General features: G+C 31.7%; 1 long non-coding RNA gene across 4 annotated transcripts; it reads right to left on the reverse strand.

Annotated features, from left to right (window-relative positions):
• LOC127858865 (uncharacterized) lies at positions 1-4,734 on the reverse strand. 4 transcript variants are annotated; one of them, XR_008039139.1, is made up of 4 exons: positions 4,598-4,734; positions 1,358-1,445; positions 806-939; positions 1-247 (listed from the first exon to the last, which is right to left on the reverse strand). It is a non-coding gene; the product is annotated as an uncharacterized LOC127858865 (long non-coding RNA). The 4 variants fall into 4 exon arrangements; XR_008039138.1 differs by lacking the exon at positions 4,598-4,734 and adding an exon at positions 4,442-4,489; XR_008039140.1 differs by lacking the exon at positions 4,598-4,734 and adding an exon at positions 4,430-4,474.
• Positions 4,735-17,451: the final 12,717 nt, after the last annotated feature.

Genomic DNA, 17,451 nt, shown 5'->3' on the forward strand with positions numbered 1-17,451 from the left:
ATGTATAACTATAAGTTTTTAACACATTTTATGAAACAGTTTGATCAGCTGCTGCCTCTTATCACATGCTGCTCGATGTACTGGTGTGTTGTTCATAACTTCCGGTTCCATCACATTTCCAACCAATTCCTCTATCAGTGGAACGTTTGAATCCAGACACAGGTTATGCAGGGGCATGTACACAGTTGATATTTCACAGCACTTATTGGACTTGAAAGGCCAACATCCACCAGTGGCATGCAGATATCTAAACAAATATCAAAAGTATTTCTTAAACATAGACATTTGTCTAAGTGACTAAATTGTCCTGATACCATTGACATTAATTTAATTTCAATATAAATTATATACAATATATAGCCTACAAAACACTTTATTTGTGCCTGTATTCACTATTAATGCACAATATCATTTAAATGCACTAGTAAACAATATTTCATACATAGAGTCTGAGGATAAGCAAAATGAATTTTTAAGATTTAAAATAAAATGAATAAATCATCAGTTTATTTAAACAGACATTTTTTTATGAAACATCATATTCACACATGCAAACAACCCTCAGTTATTATAAAAGTTAATTTACATATAAATTCTAAAATTTGATTATTAAAGTTGTACGTTATCAAGCTTTAGAAGTTACGTTTGATTTAATACACTGTGAGAAAGAGATTGGCACTAATACTTCATTTAAATACTGTGTGGTAAGTTGATCTCGCACTAATAAGACTTATATGTCACAACCTATATAATATGTTACCAATCTCGTGATTTCAACACTCCAAATGCCCTTTCTACTACCCACCCTCTACATAGATGGTCATTGTAGGCCTGTTCCGCAGCATGGGAGGGATGAGGTTAAGGGGTCATCAGGTTAGTCCTTAACGGATACCCACTATCTCCCAGCAGATGACCCTCATCATTGGTGCTCAGATATTGCTGTAAATTGAAATCTTTTATTGGGCAGTTGCTTTGTCTTTGATAAAACAGCAGTCCACAGTTAATATTGTTAGATTAAGGTAGGAAAGCATCTCAATAATTTTCACAAAACTAGCTTAAGTATTATCAAATCACTATATTTTAGTTACCTAGATGAAATAATGTAACTTAAGACAATATTTAAAGAAAATACTGATAGCTGCATTGGCTAACACATAAAAGAACAAAAACTTGATCACACAGTGCTAATGGTGCTTATTGTGGTAGTTAATGATTTTTGCGCATGTACGTAACTAATGATTATTAGATGTCAAAGATGATAAGCATTACGCTTATTTCAACCTTTTATGGTATTTATCTGCTTTTATACCAAATGTAATGATAAGGTAATGACTCATAATACTGTATTTACATTTACCTCATGCTGGCGTCAGCAACAGCCTGCACATTAATGGCATGGAATCCTCAGTAAACATCTCCCTTGGCAATATGCAATATGCCAAAATCTATAAAAAAATAAAAGTTATTCATTAACATGAAAGTGCTCATCATTTCATGTTCACATTACCAACACAAAAGGGAGGAATGCAGAAAAGGAGTAAATAAATAAAAAAGCCCCATCAATATGCACGAAATAAATTTTTTGGATGGGGGGGGGGTGCATATTTATAGCACTGCAGAATTGAATTTGACAAATAAATAAATTGTAATCAAATGGAAACAATATAGAAATAATTAAGGTAATTGTTCTGCAATTATTAAAGACATAAGGTACACTCTACTTTACTCACGCTCGATTGGTTATTCACAGCTTGGGTACTACTTACATGTACCCCTGGTATCATTAAGCATACTTGCATGTACCTCGAGTAAGGTTAATATACTTAAACGTACCCGGTCCTTATTAGACTGTACCCGAGTTGTATTCCTGCCCAAAATTCGATGTGGTACAGTGCACTACAGATAAATGTAAAGCCATATTGTTTATCTAAATTAAACTTACCTTTTGAAAAAACTGCATCAATATGCTTTTTGAGTATAAATTTCGATGATATAAAGACTATTTGAGAAACAAAAATGACATTAATGTGAACATAATTAAACAAATTAAGCCTACAACAACCCATTTAGCATTAAATTTCCGGCTATATTAAAGTATAGACCAGTTGACGAGTGACGTCACGCGCACCTGCAAAGTTTAGACTCCGCCCACTGGTTGGAAAAAAGAGGTGGAATTCATATAAGCGCATATAGAGAAGGTTGACAAAATCACCGTTTTTAATGATAATCATGCACATATCGAATTCAATTTTACTAATTATGTCTAAATAAAACATTAGCGTGCAAGGGAATGCATCATTGGAACGGTTATATTGTTGTTATTATTCGTTTTTACTCACAACGAACTTGGGAGTTGAACACAATCTAAGAGCTCGATATGTGGTTACCACAAAAATCTCTACTTGGCACTTCTTCATGACCATTTTGAGTTTTAAAAAATCTCAGAAAATGAAATTCTTTCAGAATAAATGAAATTTAATGAACGAAAACAAATAAGGATGAAAACAAACAACAAATAGGTCTTTTTTCTGTACGCAACATAGGGTTACTGACTTGAATCTTTATGTCTGAAAAAACTTACCTTGTTACGCATTAAATAATTCCCTTGATTAATGTAATCGTTTTATTTAATTGTTCACACTAATTTTGACGCCCTTAGTTGCAGCTTTATATCCCGGTGTTTTATTGCACCTCTGTTCATCACAAACCGATTATCTCGTTATGATCGGATACTGTCCAGACAATTACAAAGAAAACATGGTGTCATAAAGTAAAACCCAGTAAAACTTGGGTCCCCTGAATAAACCACATGTGGTTGACGAGTGTCTGGTCATTAAACACAAGTTACAATACCTCCATGTCATCTCTTGGCATATTGAGCAGTCATTTAAGCCAAATTTTAAAGCTAAAATACTGAACAGTTGCTTCAATAAAATATTTTAACATTTAAAAAAATGAAGACATTTGTCGAAAATGGATTAACAGGCTGTCTCTCTATATATATTAGGCATTTTAATCATAATAATACATTGTTTAACAACTATACCTTTAAAATATTGTGCAATTTTACTGCTACGCAAGTAAGGTATATGACGGGTATAAAAAGTATACTCAACTACTACGTGTAAAGCTTGCACATTACTGCAGTGTAAAAAACACCATCATGAACAAAAGCAATCACAATAAGGTAAAACATAATTGCGTTAAATTAATTAAATATATGCATTTATCATAAAATGCTATATTTTTATCACTCCCTATTACCAAAAGACCTATATAGTAAAGAGATTTCAATATACATGCAAAGGCAGTTCAATTTGCATAATATGCAGGGTTTTTCCGTTTGCATGCTAAATTGTATTAATATTGTCATTTAATGTAAAAGAAAATCACCACAATATTTTAAAATTGTAATGTATAACGCTTTTTAGGGCTTTGTTTTATATTAAATGCACCTCTGACACTATAGATCGCTGATGAAAAATAACACAATATCCACACCACTTACAATTATAATGTATTAATACATTTTTATAAATGTATTAATACATTTGTAATATTGTTGAAATATAAGTTATTTAATGCTTACTATCAGAAAGAATACGGGTAATCTATTGTTTTGTTTTGTGGAATTGTCAGTATTTAGTCTTCCGATCACGTTTACTCTATGCTTATAACTACTTCGTATTTTTATGACGAGGAAATTTGATTTGTGTATATACATCTATTTGGTAATAAATATGATACATTTGCACTATATTTTAATGTTTATTTCGGTCTTATTACCAATTTATTGACTAAACAAGAGCTTTTTATACATGTTTTACGTTACTGTAACCAGTGTTTTTGCCAACCAGTGAGTGCGCATGCGCAGAAAATCCCGAATGTAAACAATAACATTCAACTGGTCTATATTAACTGTAACAGGGTTAGCTCTACATGTAAGTATACTTAAAGAGTACCCGGGGTACAGGTAAGTAGTATCCGAGCTGACAATGACCAATCGAACAACATTGTAATCAAATGAGAACAATATAGAAACAATTAAGGTGATTTTTCTACAATTATTAAATACATAAGGTACCATTACTCAGCATCTACTTAACTCACCAATACAATAACTTGTTTAAAAATAGCAAACACAAACAATATCATGATGTCATATTCATTTTCATGATCACGATGTTATAATCAACAATATCGAGGTAAAGTATTGTTCAATCATAACATTTGGAAGTAGAACAACTACAAGTTCAACATTAGCGGGTGGGGTAAATCAGTCTGCACTTAAAGTCATCGATAAGTACACGTCGACACAAAATGGAATGAGTTTAACATAAAGTCATTTGTAAAGAAACACAACAATAAATGCTTAAACTAATAACGGTAATCATCGAATGCTTTTATTAAGAAAAGATACAACAATTACTTATTCTTCCACCATTTTGCAAAATCCGAGTTGTCAAATGCTAAGTAAACAAAGGGCAACTACTCTAAAGTTTTTGGGTTAAATGCTACTTATTTGCTATTTGAAAATAAATACAATTTTATAATTATACTTGTTTAAATCAATGATTTCTTCGCCTTATTTACATACCTAAGCGACGGAATGAAAGGGATGAGCTCGCCGGCAAGTTGGTGCTATGTCTTCCCCGATCAAAACCAACAATCGCTCTATTCCGCCCTTACTTAGACGATATATCGAAGCAATGTTCTCATCTCTTAGGTTTTCGAAAACAATTCTCTCCCTTAAAAGCCTTGGCATTGGTAATTGTTCGTCTCCTGCCATCGTGGATGACAAAAACGACCGCCATTACGTTAATTTACGGGTGCCCTTACCCAGTCGTATATTTATGTATGAAATTTATGTAATTTTAATTTACGATTTGCTTGATGAAACGCGATTTCATTGAAACATCGTAATTTATGTAAATCGTAATTTACAACTAGTCGTAAATCGTTGATGAAACGGCTCCCAGGTCTTTAAGGGATAACTATAAAGGTGAATCTAATTTGCCACAATATAAGTTGTGGCGTAATAAATGTAACAGTGCAATCAAAATTGCTAAAAAAGAATATTTTTCGAATGCGGTACAAAACCAAGTGCGAAATCGCTCTGGAAAACTATTAAATTAGCATCGAATGAACACGAAGTATCCTGTATTTTGCCAAACGTAATAAGGAAGGATGATCAGATAATATCAGGTAAATCAAATGTAGCTAATGCACTTTATGACCGCTTTGTTGACATCTCGAAACTTATTAAAACGACTGAATTTACTGAACACGATTTCAACTCACTGAAAACATATCTAGATGCTAAGCTAGATTCTAAGAATTTATCTGTTCAGTTTATAACTTCATTAGAAGTTAGTACTTATCAACTACATTCAAACACATCTGCTGGGCCTGATGGTATAGGGCCTTACATTATTAAATTTTGCAAAGAATATATAATACAACCATTCCATGCTCTTATAAATAACTGTATGTCACATGGAACCTTTCCAGATATGCATAAATTGCAAACGTTATACCTGTATACAAGGGGGGGGGGGTCGGTAGAAGATCCAAATAATTATGGAACCAATATAACTTTTACCTACAATATCTAAAATATTTGAAAAGAATATAGCTTAACAATTGCATATTTATCTAGAATCTACAGGTCTATTAAACAAAACGCAGTCGGGATTTTCGCAAATATCATTCATGTCAAACAGCACTGGTTAATAAAGTTGATGCATGGCTTAAACAAATTGATAATGGAAATATGCTAATTAAAATATACTTGGATTTTAAAAAAGCATTTGATCTTGTGGACCATAGGGTTCTTTTATACAATTTAAAACTTAATCATTGTAATGATATGTCATGCGACCTATTTTCTTCATATTTCCGCAATCGATTTCAGTATATCAAATCAGAAAACACTACCTCTACTTGTAAAAGCATCATTTCTGGTGTTCCCCAATGATTTATTTTGGGACGATTTCTATTTGGTATTTACGTTAATGATCTTTCGCTAAATTACCCATGTATTTCTGAAATGTATGCTGATGATACAACATTGCAAACTTTGTAAACAAATATTCAAACAGTTCAAAATAAGTTACAAACATATCTTTCGATTGTTAATGAATGGTGCCAAACTAATAACATGATTATTAAACCACTAAAATCTACTTGTATGGTTTTAGGGTCGAAAAGGAAAGATTAAAAATTAACAAATCTGAAACTTAACATTTCAGATACGGTGATCAAAACAGTTAATTGTCAATACTTCTTGGCCTTTATATTGACAATACTCTATCTTTGAAACTATACATTAACAGAGTTTGTCCAAAAATGTCGTCTCCAATGTTTCTTCTGCAAAAAAATAAAACCATATTTAACCCTTGAAATGCGTAAGCTCTTCTAAAATGGTAATATCTCACCTATAGCCGACTACGCATGCGTTACATGGATTTCAGCGGCCAAAACGGAAATTAATAGAATAGTCAAAATACAAAAGCGTTGTGGTGCACATATGTTAAATAAAAAGTACAACCCCAATTCAAAAACCCTATTTAAAGATCTAAAATGGTGGGCTGTGAGCGTCATCACTATTTCACGTCATTTATTCTATTTGAAGCAGTTCACAATCAAACCCCAACATACATACGTGACCTTTTGACACCTTCTCAAAATCACTATAACTTGCGATCTTGCGAAAAGGGGGATTTAAAGCTTATGCAAATACCCAAAACAAACTATTTCAAACGATCGTTTGAATTTTCTAGCACAAACATTTGGAATCGTTACCCCAATCTCTATGTCAAACAAATAATTTTATGACATTTAAGAAAAAAATAAAAGATTATCTTTCTACCACACTTTATGAAATAAACTGAACATGCTTCATGTTTTTTTTTAGTAATTATCCTTGTTTAATGTTTGAAAACTGTTCTTGCATAAATGGTTATTGTAGTTTTATGTCTGTCATTTGTTTTTAATTATGATATATATAATTATAAGTGTGCATGCATATATGATTATTTATGTTTTGTTCTTATTGCTCAAGATGAAATATTATGTATTTGTTGAAAATTGTATTATGTTAGAAGACCTTGTTGAAAATAAGAAATGCATTATATAAATTGCATATTATGTAATTTCATCTGATGTATTTCTTAACAATTCTATCTTCTTTTAATAAAGATTTTTTTGTTCTTCTTCTTCTTATTATTAGTAGTAGTATAACCCCTAGTTCGTACTCCAACAGATGACACCAAACAATAACAAAAAGCTGGTTTCAATGTTACGCAGATGTTACAAATTTGGCTGATCATGGTTGCAAGGGTATTTGCTAAAAATCTATTAATCATGAAACAAGCGAACCAACAGAATTTTGCCCAAACACATCAAATAACTATCAAACCAAAAATGAGTTCCGCAGGAATGGCTTGCATGTCGTATTGTATATTTTTCTATGCACAATAGCCAACAATACTGACACACGTCTGGAAACACGTCAGTCAAGTTTTGTCATGCCATAACAGATGAAATTGTTCATTTATTACTCAACGCAAGTTGCTGTGCGACAGTTTTACCAGACATAGGAACGCATTTCTCTTAATATGTATAAACATTTACTGTGTATATTTCTTGGTATGTATGCATAAGTTAGGAAGTTACCAAAGTGTGAATCATTCTTGTGCTTTGTATATTTTTGTCCTGTATAGATACTTTGCCTCTTTAAATGAAAAATTGGGGTAATACGATTTTTCTATGTCGCTGGTGTAAATCATTCCTATATCGAAGACGAAATATAAATTGATTTATAAAGTCCAACACTGAGATTTACGAAATTAATAAACATCATTTATGTTCAATGTTTCGAGCATATTGTTTCTATCCTACATTATTCAATAGAACCAATAGTCAATTTATATAACGTGATTATATTTTTCCGTCAACATTATTACAAGCAATTTAATGTTGGGGACATTCAACCCCTCATTCCGCCGTTAGCTTGAACACATTTTCTCCGGCTTTTTGCACAATCAATTTAATATATTCCATTCGTGGTTTAATGTTGTTGCACTATAATGCACAAGATGTTTGCAGATCTAGAGATATCGAGGTTTTTATTAACAGCATAACAGTGATTAAGTGTGCAATTTGTAACTTTTTTAATGATCGTTAATACAACTTACCAGTTAGAATAAGATCGATGTTTCTGTCCTAGAGAAATGTGTTGTTTCATTACTTAAATACATGTTATTTTGTTTAATATTTGAATATAAAAGTTTTTTTATTCCTATCATGAAGCAAACATGAAGCACACTTTAATTTGGGATACTTAGATTCCGATATATATGTTTAATACACTGATTAAACAACACTACTTTTCAAAACACGTTATGAATGTTTTAAATTTTAGATTGGCTTTAATTGTGAACATTTAACATTTAATACGAACCGCGTCATACCCGACATCGTCGTCTGTGAGAAATTTCCGACCTCATTTGCGTGTTCCAACAAAGATTCATAATGTTTGATTTGCTTTGAAAGTGGATTTATAATTTTTGCAAAGTTATTTTATTTGTCGCTTTTACTTATATATGCACTAATATCATCAGTTTGATATTTGCGATTGTTAAAATATACATTTCCTCAATTAAATTACTGAATTACAAGCATCTCTTTGAATATATAATATACACGTCAATGTCAGCATTTGTGTTTTTTCGTACCACAAAAATCAAACACGTGCATAGAATTTGTAAGGTGAAATTAAAACAACAAATATACACTCAAAATGTCGATTTTACGATGTGCTATTATAAAAAAGCAATATTTGTTTTAAAATTGAACACATAGATTATACATTATTATCATTTAGATCGTTGGCAAGGATATGTACAATAGCCCCTATTTAATTTTATCTATAAGTAAACAGCTCAGTGAACTTTTCCTTTTATTGATATTGGAAATTTTATTTTATAGACAGAAAATAGATATTCTCGTTTTCGTTTCATTAAATTAAATCCTATTCTACAGAATTGTAAAGTCGGTCAAGTAGTTTCATTCTTAAAATTTGGTACACAAACTATGTACAATAATCAATAGCTTTCATATCAATTTCTGATTATTTTAAAGCACAGTTGACTTAGAATTGAATAAATTCATTTCATTTTGCAACCCCGTTATATTGCATTTTAAGTTGCATTCTTGTTTAGGCTTACGCTGAAATAACGAAAGCAACAAATGCTCGTAACTGACGTCATGAAGGCCAACAACCAATATCCACAACATCTATAACGGTTTACTTTAAACATACCATTCGCACAGTCTTATGTTAACCAATACCGCCGCGAAGCAATACGCATTGAGATACGGGGTATTAAATCAAAGAGGCAGTTTCACCAGCATGGTACACGCGCCCAGTACAGTATTATGTTTGAGTAATAGTTGTATGGTTTTAATATGTTGATGTTATGAGGAATTTGCAATTCCCCTTATTGCGACAACCACACATACTTGCCGATATAGTATTTTGCATTGATACTGTTACATGCTTAAAAACCTATTCACATTCAATATGCCATGCAATTCCAAGTTGTGTATTGACTGAAGTCGAATGCTGCATTCTAGATACCGTTTGGACTGGCCATTATCATGTCATTGTGCCAGATTTGAACTTGCTATTGTTAATGAATAAATGCCTCAGCCAATTAGTTAGTTTTGCACCCTTCGTGGGAAATTATTAATTACATAGTACTCATTAGCATTATAAGACACATTTACCGAAAGCATATATATTTCAGTCAATTAGTGGGTCTGACATTTCTGTCACGGAATTATTATACGCTAGCCATTATAAGTATTCGTCCAAACTGTACGATAATTTTTCGATAACATATCATATTTACAACTGATTGTCTAATAATTTGATTCGGAAAAACACAAAACTCAAGCAGACATAAATGATACATAGTTATAGAAATGGTGATGCATTTTGGTTCAGACCGAGTATGGGAAATTTATATTTGAAATAAACATTGACGCCATTTATCATAATTCGAATCGAATAATAATTAAACAGTCAACGGCGGAAAACTATTCGAAATTGTTATCACTTTATAAACGCATATCCGTTTTTTATGATTGAATGGATTTAAATAAAATATGCAACTCCTTTTTAAGAAGAAAGGAAAAAAAGTTTTACTGAAATCACTGTTTGAAAGTTCGTTTGTTGCAAACATAAACGTTTTCAATGTATCAAAACATACATACGGTTTCAATTCTACAATATTCGAGAAATAAAATGAATTGCCATCAGGTGTAATCTTTAAAAAAGTTGTGAGCTGTTTGTAAATTAAACAGTTTTTTGCAACGAAAATGTGTAATGTGCAACGAAAAAGTAATTTATAAAAACCGATATTGTTCATGAACTATTTACGTAATGCCTTATTAATGGAGCAGATGCTATTAATATCAGATGTTAACAATTTAATTACAAATTCCATTTGCAGGAGAGAGAACATAAGCAAACAATATACGATAAATTTACTTGATCGACATTAACAGTTATGTTGCATCTTCATTGCGCCGAAAAAATATCTCGAAAATCATAACGCTGTTTAATCTATTTTGGTAAACGATGTACAAATATATGTTGTACTTAATAAAGACAAGGACACGTATCATTATATCATAGTTCATAACCATGTCAATATTACTTTCCAAGTCTATATGAGCATCGCTTTTACCTTTTTAACCTTTGATTTATGTCTTAGTATGTCATTCATGACTAGCATAGTGAATTCTTCTTTATTTAAAGTGTTTATGCATTATACCAAGTCCCAAGATGTGAACTTTCTCAAGAATTGCCAAAACCTCTTCATACAAGCTGTCAGCTCTGTCTTTAGCCATATATGATGTTAAAGCAAAAATGTTTTCTAAAAATGGTCTTGAAAATGCTGTGATTACTTCTTAGTTTTTATTGACTGATGATTTAAACAAACGCAGGATCCTGTTCGAAGTTGTGCTGCATGTCTAAAGCTGCAAATCATCGTGTACAATGTTGCGATTCTTACTTTATTTTAAAATAATTCATGTGTTAATCAAACTGTGTATCCTGTCCTAAAAGTGTTGATTTAAAAAATAAATAAATAATAGCTGTTGTATTAAAAACAAGCGCATGACTTTTATTTTTCAATTTTAAAATTATATTTTGCCATGTGGTCGGTTGTTAAGAGAAGCAGCATTATTGCGAAAGCTTGACGGCGAGTGTTATCTGTTTGCCTACACCTATGCCATGTCATTTTTACCTCCGATGATAACTGTTTCTAATTGACCGTGTGAGATGTATTCCTTCTTTCTGATTATGTTGGTAATAATATATTCTCATTTTAGGAGTGCAATGTCAATATATTAACTTTAATACATATGCTTGTGGTAGTTGTGGCGTTACTGTCGTCACATGTTAAGGTAAATACTGATGCCGGTGATATAAAATAGTTCTCGCTTGCAATTAATTATAATTGCCGGTATAAGGTCATACTATTGAGCTACCTAAATCTTTGATGCTGGTAGTGGTAGTGTATTCACTTTCTCATGACGATTCGTTTGGTGTACTAGTCTCAAGTGAGAATAGTAATGCTATCACTGATACACAAATCTACCATAATGATGAAAACGATGGTTTAAATGTATTAAAAATACTTTTACGTAAATCGTCATTCGACATCGTTTTGTTTTTTGTTTTTATACATTCATCGGTATTACAAATCTCACGTGGTTGCTCCGAGACTCGTAATACTTCCGTTTATCTACAGATTTTCTTTTATTCTATTACCAGATGAAAATCGATAGTATAACAACGATCTTATAAAATTTAGTTTTTACTATCGCTATTTTTAGGTCAGATTTGGGTTTTTCCAAAAATTGAAGAATATGTTTATGTCAACTATGGGAAGATAAAAACGTCAAAAAATGCGATATTTAATAAAAGTTAACGGTAAAAGAGAGGAAATAATAGGATAAATAGAATATTATGTGAGTTTATGATACAGATCAAGTTTATCATGCTCGGCTCGAACCATGGTAGCGCTCGGCAAGCCTCTCGCTAACATGGTTCTACGCCTCGCATGATAAACTTGATCTTTATCCAAAAGTCACATAATATTCTCTATCATATGATCATTCGAATAGTTTGTTTTGAACGTCTTTGAGTTTAAACTGCTTTAAAAAGTGTCCTGTGCATACTTTTATAATAATGAACGTAAAAGGCTGCCATAATAATAATACCATATTGATTACGTATTTGTATATTTGATTTAATATTGTTTAAATAAAATGGGATCACGTTGACTTCTTGAGCTTAATACTCGCTTAAGTATTCCTATGATATTATTAATAGTGGATATATAATCCATAACAATATTGACCATTTCCTTGTTGGCAAGCACACACCCATGTGAGTAATATTATTGTAATTAATTGTTAGAACATTGCTTGTATCCAAACGAAATACTGATCCATTGCATTAACATTTTTGCAGAACATGTGTAATGCGAGTTTACCGAATTATCCAAATCAAATGCAGATGACTTGAGTATCGTTATCATGTTTACGGCTTTATGATTTACATAAAGTTATATAAATTTCTTAGTAGCACGACATGGTATATTGTTTTTGCCGGAATCAAGAAAAGTTCCTTTCAGACAGACGACGACCAAGCCATTAGTAAAGAATTATAAAAATATACTCAGTCAAATCACATTTTCTCGATTGTGTCCCTGAATTTATTTTATTTGTCAATAGGTCTCGTGTATATTCAAATTTTGCTCTAACATGTCAGTGTACGTGAATGGCACGAGAGTCCTCTCAACAAAACAATGTATAGAAATTATATTTATGTAAGGAATTTAAATCACTGGTAAATCAAACAGTGCATGCACTTTACGAGTTCTTCGAACATTATATCACTTTTGAATTTGTGATTATTGTTTTTGGATTGATGAAATCGAAATGAACAATTAATAAGTAGAAACACATATTCAGTCAATTCGACGATCCAATTGTGATTAAACTAACTCCCACAAACAACGCGATTCCATTATAATTTGTGTTTAGTACATACAGGTTATCAATGCAAAGCCCAAAGTATTTTCATACACTTCAACACGATTTCGTTCTTAACACTTTGATCACTACTTTTTGTTTCCACGCCCCCATAAAATGTGTCCCGGGGCCATGTTTATTAACGAACAACAATTATTTTAAAAACAGTCATATATATGTTTGTCAGCATTTAAGGCTTGGAGGTAATTTTTTGTGAATTTACAATCCGGAATTAAACGTCTAAATGCACCTTGAATATTGGAAAACGTAATTGCAAATGTTTTTGTTCATTGTTTTGATGTCACAGTTGTAAGCATTATAAGTTTTTTGTCTTTAATGGTTTAATACCATTAAATTGGTTCATAATTTATTAAATGTAGTATAAATCACCATAACGCAGTGGCTGATTACTCCAAGAGCTAACTGTTCTAACAAACATACACGTGTAGCACATATAAACACATATTTACACGTGTATACATATTGAAATACACTTTAAACAAACATTTTAAACGAACCAAGTTTACATAACATGATGATACACTTTTCATGACACTACAATCCCTTCTTTTAATCTCAGAAATCCTTTTCTGCTATTTCCGAAAGTCTTACAAGGGCCGTGCTCTGTGAAAAGGCGGTTTAATGCATGTGCGTAAAGTGTCGTCCCAGATTAGCATTTGCCATCCGTTTAAACTGAAATTAAGCAAACAAGAGACTTTCATGAACGAAAAATATCATAAACGCGGAAACAAGATCTGCTCTTGGCTAGATCTTAAATATATTAAACATATGTTTATCAAGATCATTATTGTTTACATGTTTAACATAATGGATAAATTAATAATAACATAATTGAAAATCGATAGCGGCGGGTTAAATGAAACTTTACTAAATATGTATATTCATATTTTAAGAGGATGATTGTTTTTTCGTAAAAGGACCCAATTGGGACGTTTTTAAAAGAATTGTATAGATATGAAATGCCATATAAATTAAAAAGGTGTAATTAAAAATATGATTCAACATAAGAGAAATAGGATTAGATGCGCGTCTGCATAGTTCAATTTAACTATTCGATTCTTTGAAGTTAAATAATCATTTTGCAACTGTTAACATATCTTCTAACATTCTTTTGTTTCATGTAGACCGCTGTATCAAAATATTACGATAAATAATTGCTAATTGTCATAATTTATTTTTGTTGCTTATAGCTAGATATTTCCTCTGTGGTTAAATATATTGGGAATGATACAATCACAAAAGCAAAAACTAGATTATTGTATGTAAATGGCATCTTAAGAAAGTATATGTTTATCTGATAGTTTAAGGTCATTAACGTTTCATAACAAACGAAGTCATATTGACAATTACCAGTATTTACAATAAATGTTCAATTAAGAAATTAAGATTATGTAATGCGAGGTTGCAAATCAAGGTCTATGAATTGTGGGAAAAACAGATACAATTTGTGTTATCATTAACGAATCAAATTAACTGTATGTGTTAAGCGAGTGGAAACATACATAATAATACATTTTTATGGATTTGATTCAGAAATTTATCTCCGTGTATCCACAAACCTCATCTAAATTCCAACATCTGACAAAAAAATAAAACTGCTGGTTTCAATAGTGCACATCAATTAAATGAAAAATGAGTTTGTTCTAAGGTGCATTTATTGATAGCTAGCTATATAATTAGTATAAATTAAATAGTATGTTTTATTTAATTACTAAAATTACAATTGTTGCTAACGGTACTACACATTTTACATTTTGATAATGTCGTTGGATTTTCATATCAACTACATTAAATAATGCAATGATCATTCTTCAATTTATTTATATTTATCTGATCATCGTACTTGCGTTCTGTTCACCAAAGGTTACAGCTGCGGTGCAAAAACAATCAAAGACACAGTCCTTGAGTCTTAAATTCCACTGAGATATGTACTTTAATGTGTATAGGGTTTTCAATAACAGACATAGAGTTCCACTATACGTGCCGACTTGGTCGTATTATCAATTTAAAGAACGATACAACGTAAACAAAATGAACGAAATAACCCACGGCCGGAAGTTTAGATGCGTAGGGATTAAATCACGAGTGCGAAGCACGAGTGATTTGAGACCACGCATCTAAACTTCCGGCCGTGGGTTATTCGACAACAAACTATAACGTACACGAATTATTTCGATTTTAACACGGTTTTTACTAAAGATTTATACAATGCATCTTATTTTTCTTGTGTACTATTTTATGTGAAGTTCCGCCCATAAAAATAACTTGCGGCTGTTCTGTCTATCAGATCCGCTTTCATTCATAAAATACCGGATTATCACGCTGGTGGAAAATGTATCGGCATGTTTTGTTTAGCTACAGCGCGTGCTTTCAGTTTATAAGCTCCGCCCATAATGTGTTGCAGAATAACCCATGGACGATTTTCTTCTTTGTTTATATGAAATTTGGCACGTGCCGTGTTAGAATATATTATAATTACTCGTGACCTTTTTGTATACGAGTACCCTGAAATTATTTATTCTATATTATAATTAAATCTGATAAAAGGACTAACAACTCAAGTGCATAATAATCATATAACATAAAGTTACAAAGTTAAGACATTGTTGCAAGTGAAGTTGCTTAAACCAATACTAGTATATCATTTAACACGTAAACGTATGTAGCCAAAGTACATCAAAATTACCATAAAACCCGAGATGATGAATGGCTTGAAAAACTGTTTGCACATTTCCTAACGTCCAACTGCCAACAATGGTGATATATATTTGGAAACACATCAGTCAGTATGTCATGGCATAACTAAGGATTTAGTGTACCCATTTCTGGCTTGGTGAAAGACCTACAATCCATTTATAAGCAATTTTCTTGATATGTATAGAATTTCCTATATTTTTGTCTACTAACAGCAGCTAGGCATTGATAACCTTCTGAATCATGGTAATTTTTTTATGTTGTATTGTTCTGTGCAGATAATTGGTCTCCAATAACAGACAAAAGGTGGTGATACGATGTTCTCGTTGATTTTGTCTCTGGTGTAAATTATTCCTATAATTTTATGTTATATTAAAGTCCTAAACGTAACCGCATTCGTGTTAAGTATGAACACTTATTTAAAGAAACTATCGTTGTTGCATATTAAGCTTATTACGGACGTTTCTGAAGACCATCGTCGTTCCCCATGTTATTTCAAGCTCGAGAAAACGATGAGTGATAGCATCATATCCAATAACAGTTTAGTTAAAACATAAACTTAGAAAATCCTTATGTTAATCAAGTAACTAAGACTCATTGAGAAACGGAGGCTGTTTTTCAAGCAATGTGAACTCGAGCAAGAATTGTACACATGTCCAGTAAAGTCGTCTGTGTCAGAAACAGTGATTTGCTGTGTGAATAGTAAATAATTCTAAAGAGTTTGCTCTACTCAAAATGTCGATGAATACTGGCAGATATGATTTATTGCAAGTCTACATACAGGTAATATATGCGTATATACATATCCATAGCCCGCCACCAACCCCCATCCCCACCAAAAACGCTTTCCAGTCATTAAGTCCAAAGTGGGAGTTTATATTTCTTCGATTGTATCGGTAATGTTCATTATGAGTGTAAACACTAGTATACTCAATAATGTTAAATCAATTACAAACCATTACAACTTTAATAAGTTTAATTCAAGAAAGCATTCAAACATTCAAATGTTTTATTCATATAAATCATTAAATGTTTGAGTTATCGATAAATAATTATATTTTAAATTTATTATATTCAGCTTAAAACGATCACCAGTGGCAACATAAAAATATAACAAAGCTTTATCGATCAGTGCGAATTAGTTGTGTGTGGCCAATAAGGTGAGTTCAAACGTCAATATTCATCACGCGTGTCAAACTCCATGCAGATTTGGTAGTTTGTTTTGTTTGTTTAATTATTATATTCTAAAAGTATTATCATTTTCTTGTATATCTTGAAAAAAAGTGTATAATGCAAGGGCCATAATAAAAAGATAAATTACCAATATTAAAATAAGTAAAAATAACACCTTGAACATTATTGTAACACGTGGCTCGGCTATCATCACGTGGTAGCTTATGAAGGCATGAATTTATTTAAGCTTTGCTTGTTCCAGTCTAACCCTGAGCGGAGGTTGCACGCGTGTTTAAAAATAAAAATATTGACCGGCCCATACATTAGTAATAATGTAATCACAATAATGCATATATTCTTTATAAATATATATCATTCAATAAGTCGGTATGATTCTTCTCGTAATTTTTTGTAGAACCTAATAATAAACTAGAAATGGCGCGGCAGAGG

Source organism: Dreissena polymorpha, chromosome 14 (genome assembly GCF_020536995.1).
Source record: "Dreissena polymorpha isolate Duluth1 chromosome 14, UMN_Dpol_1.0, whole genome shotgun sequence".
Taxonomy (NCBI): Eukaryota; Metazoa; Mollusca; class Bivalvia; order Myida; family Dreissenidae; genus Dreissena; species Dreissena polymorpha.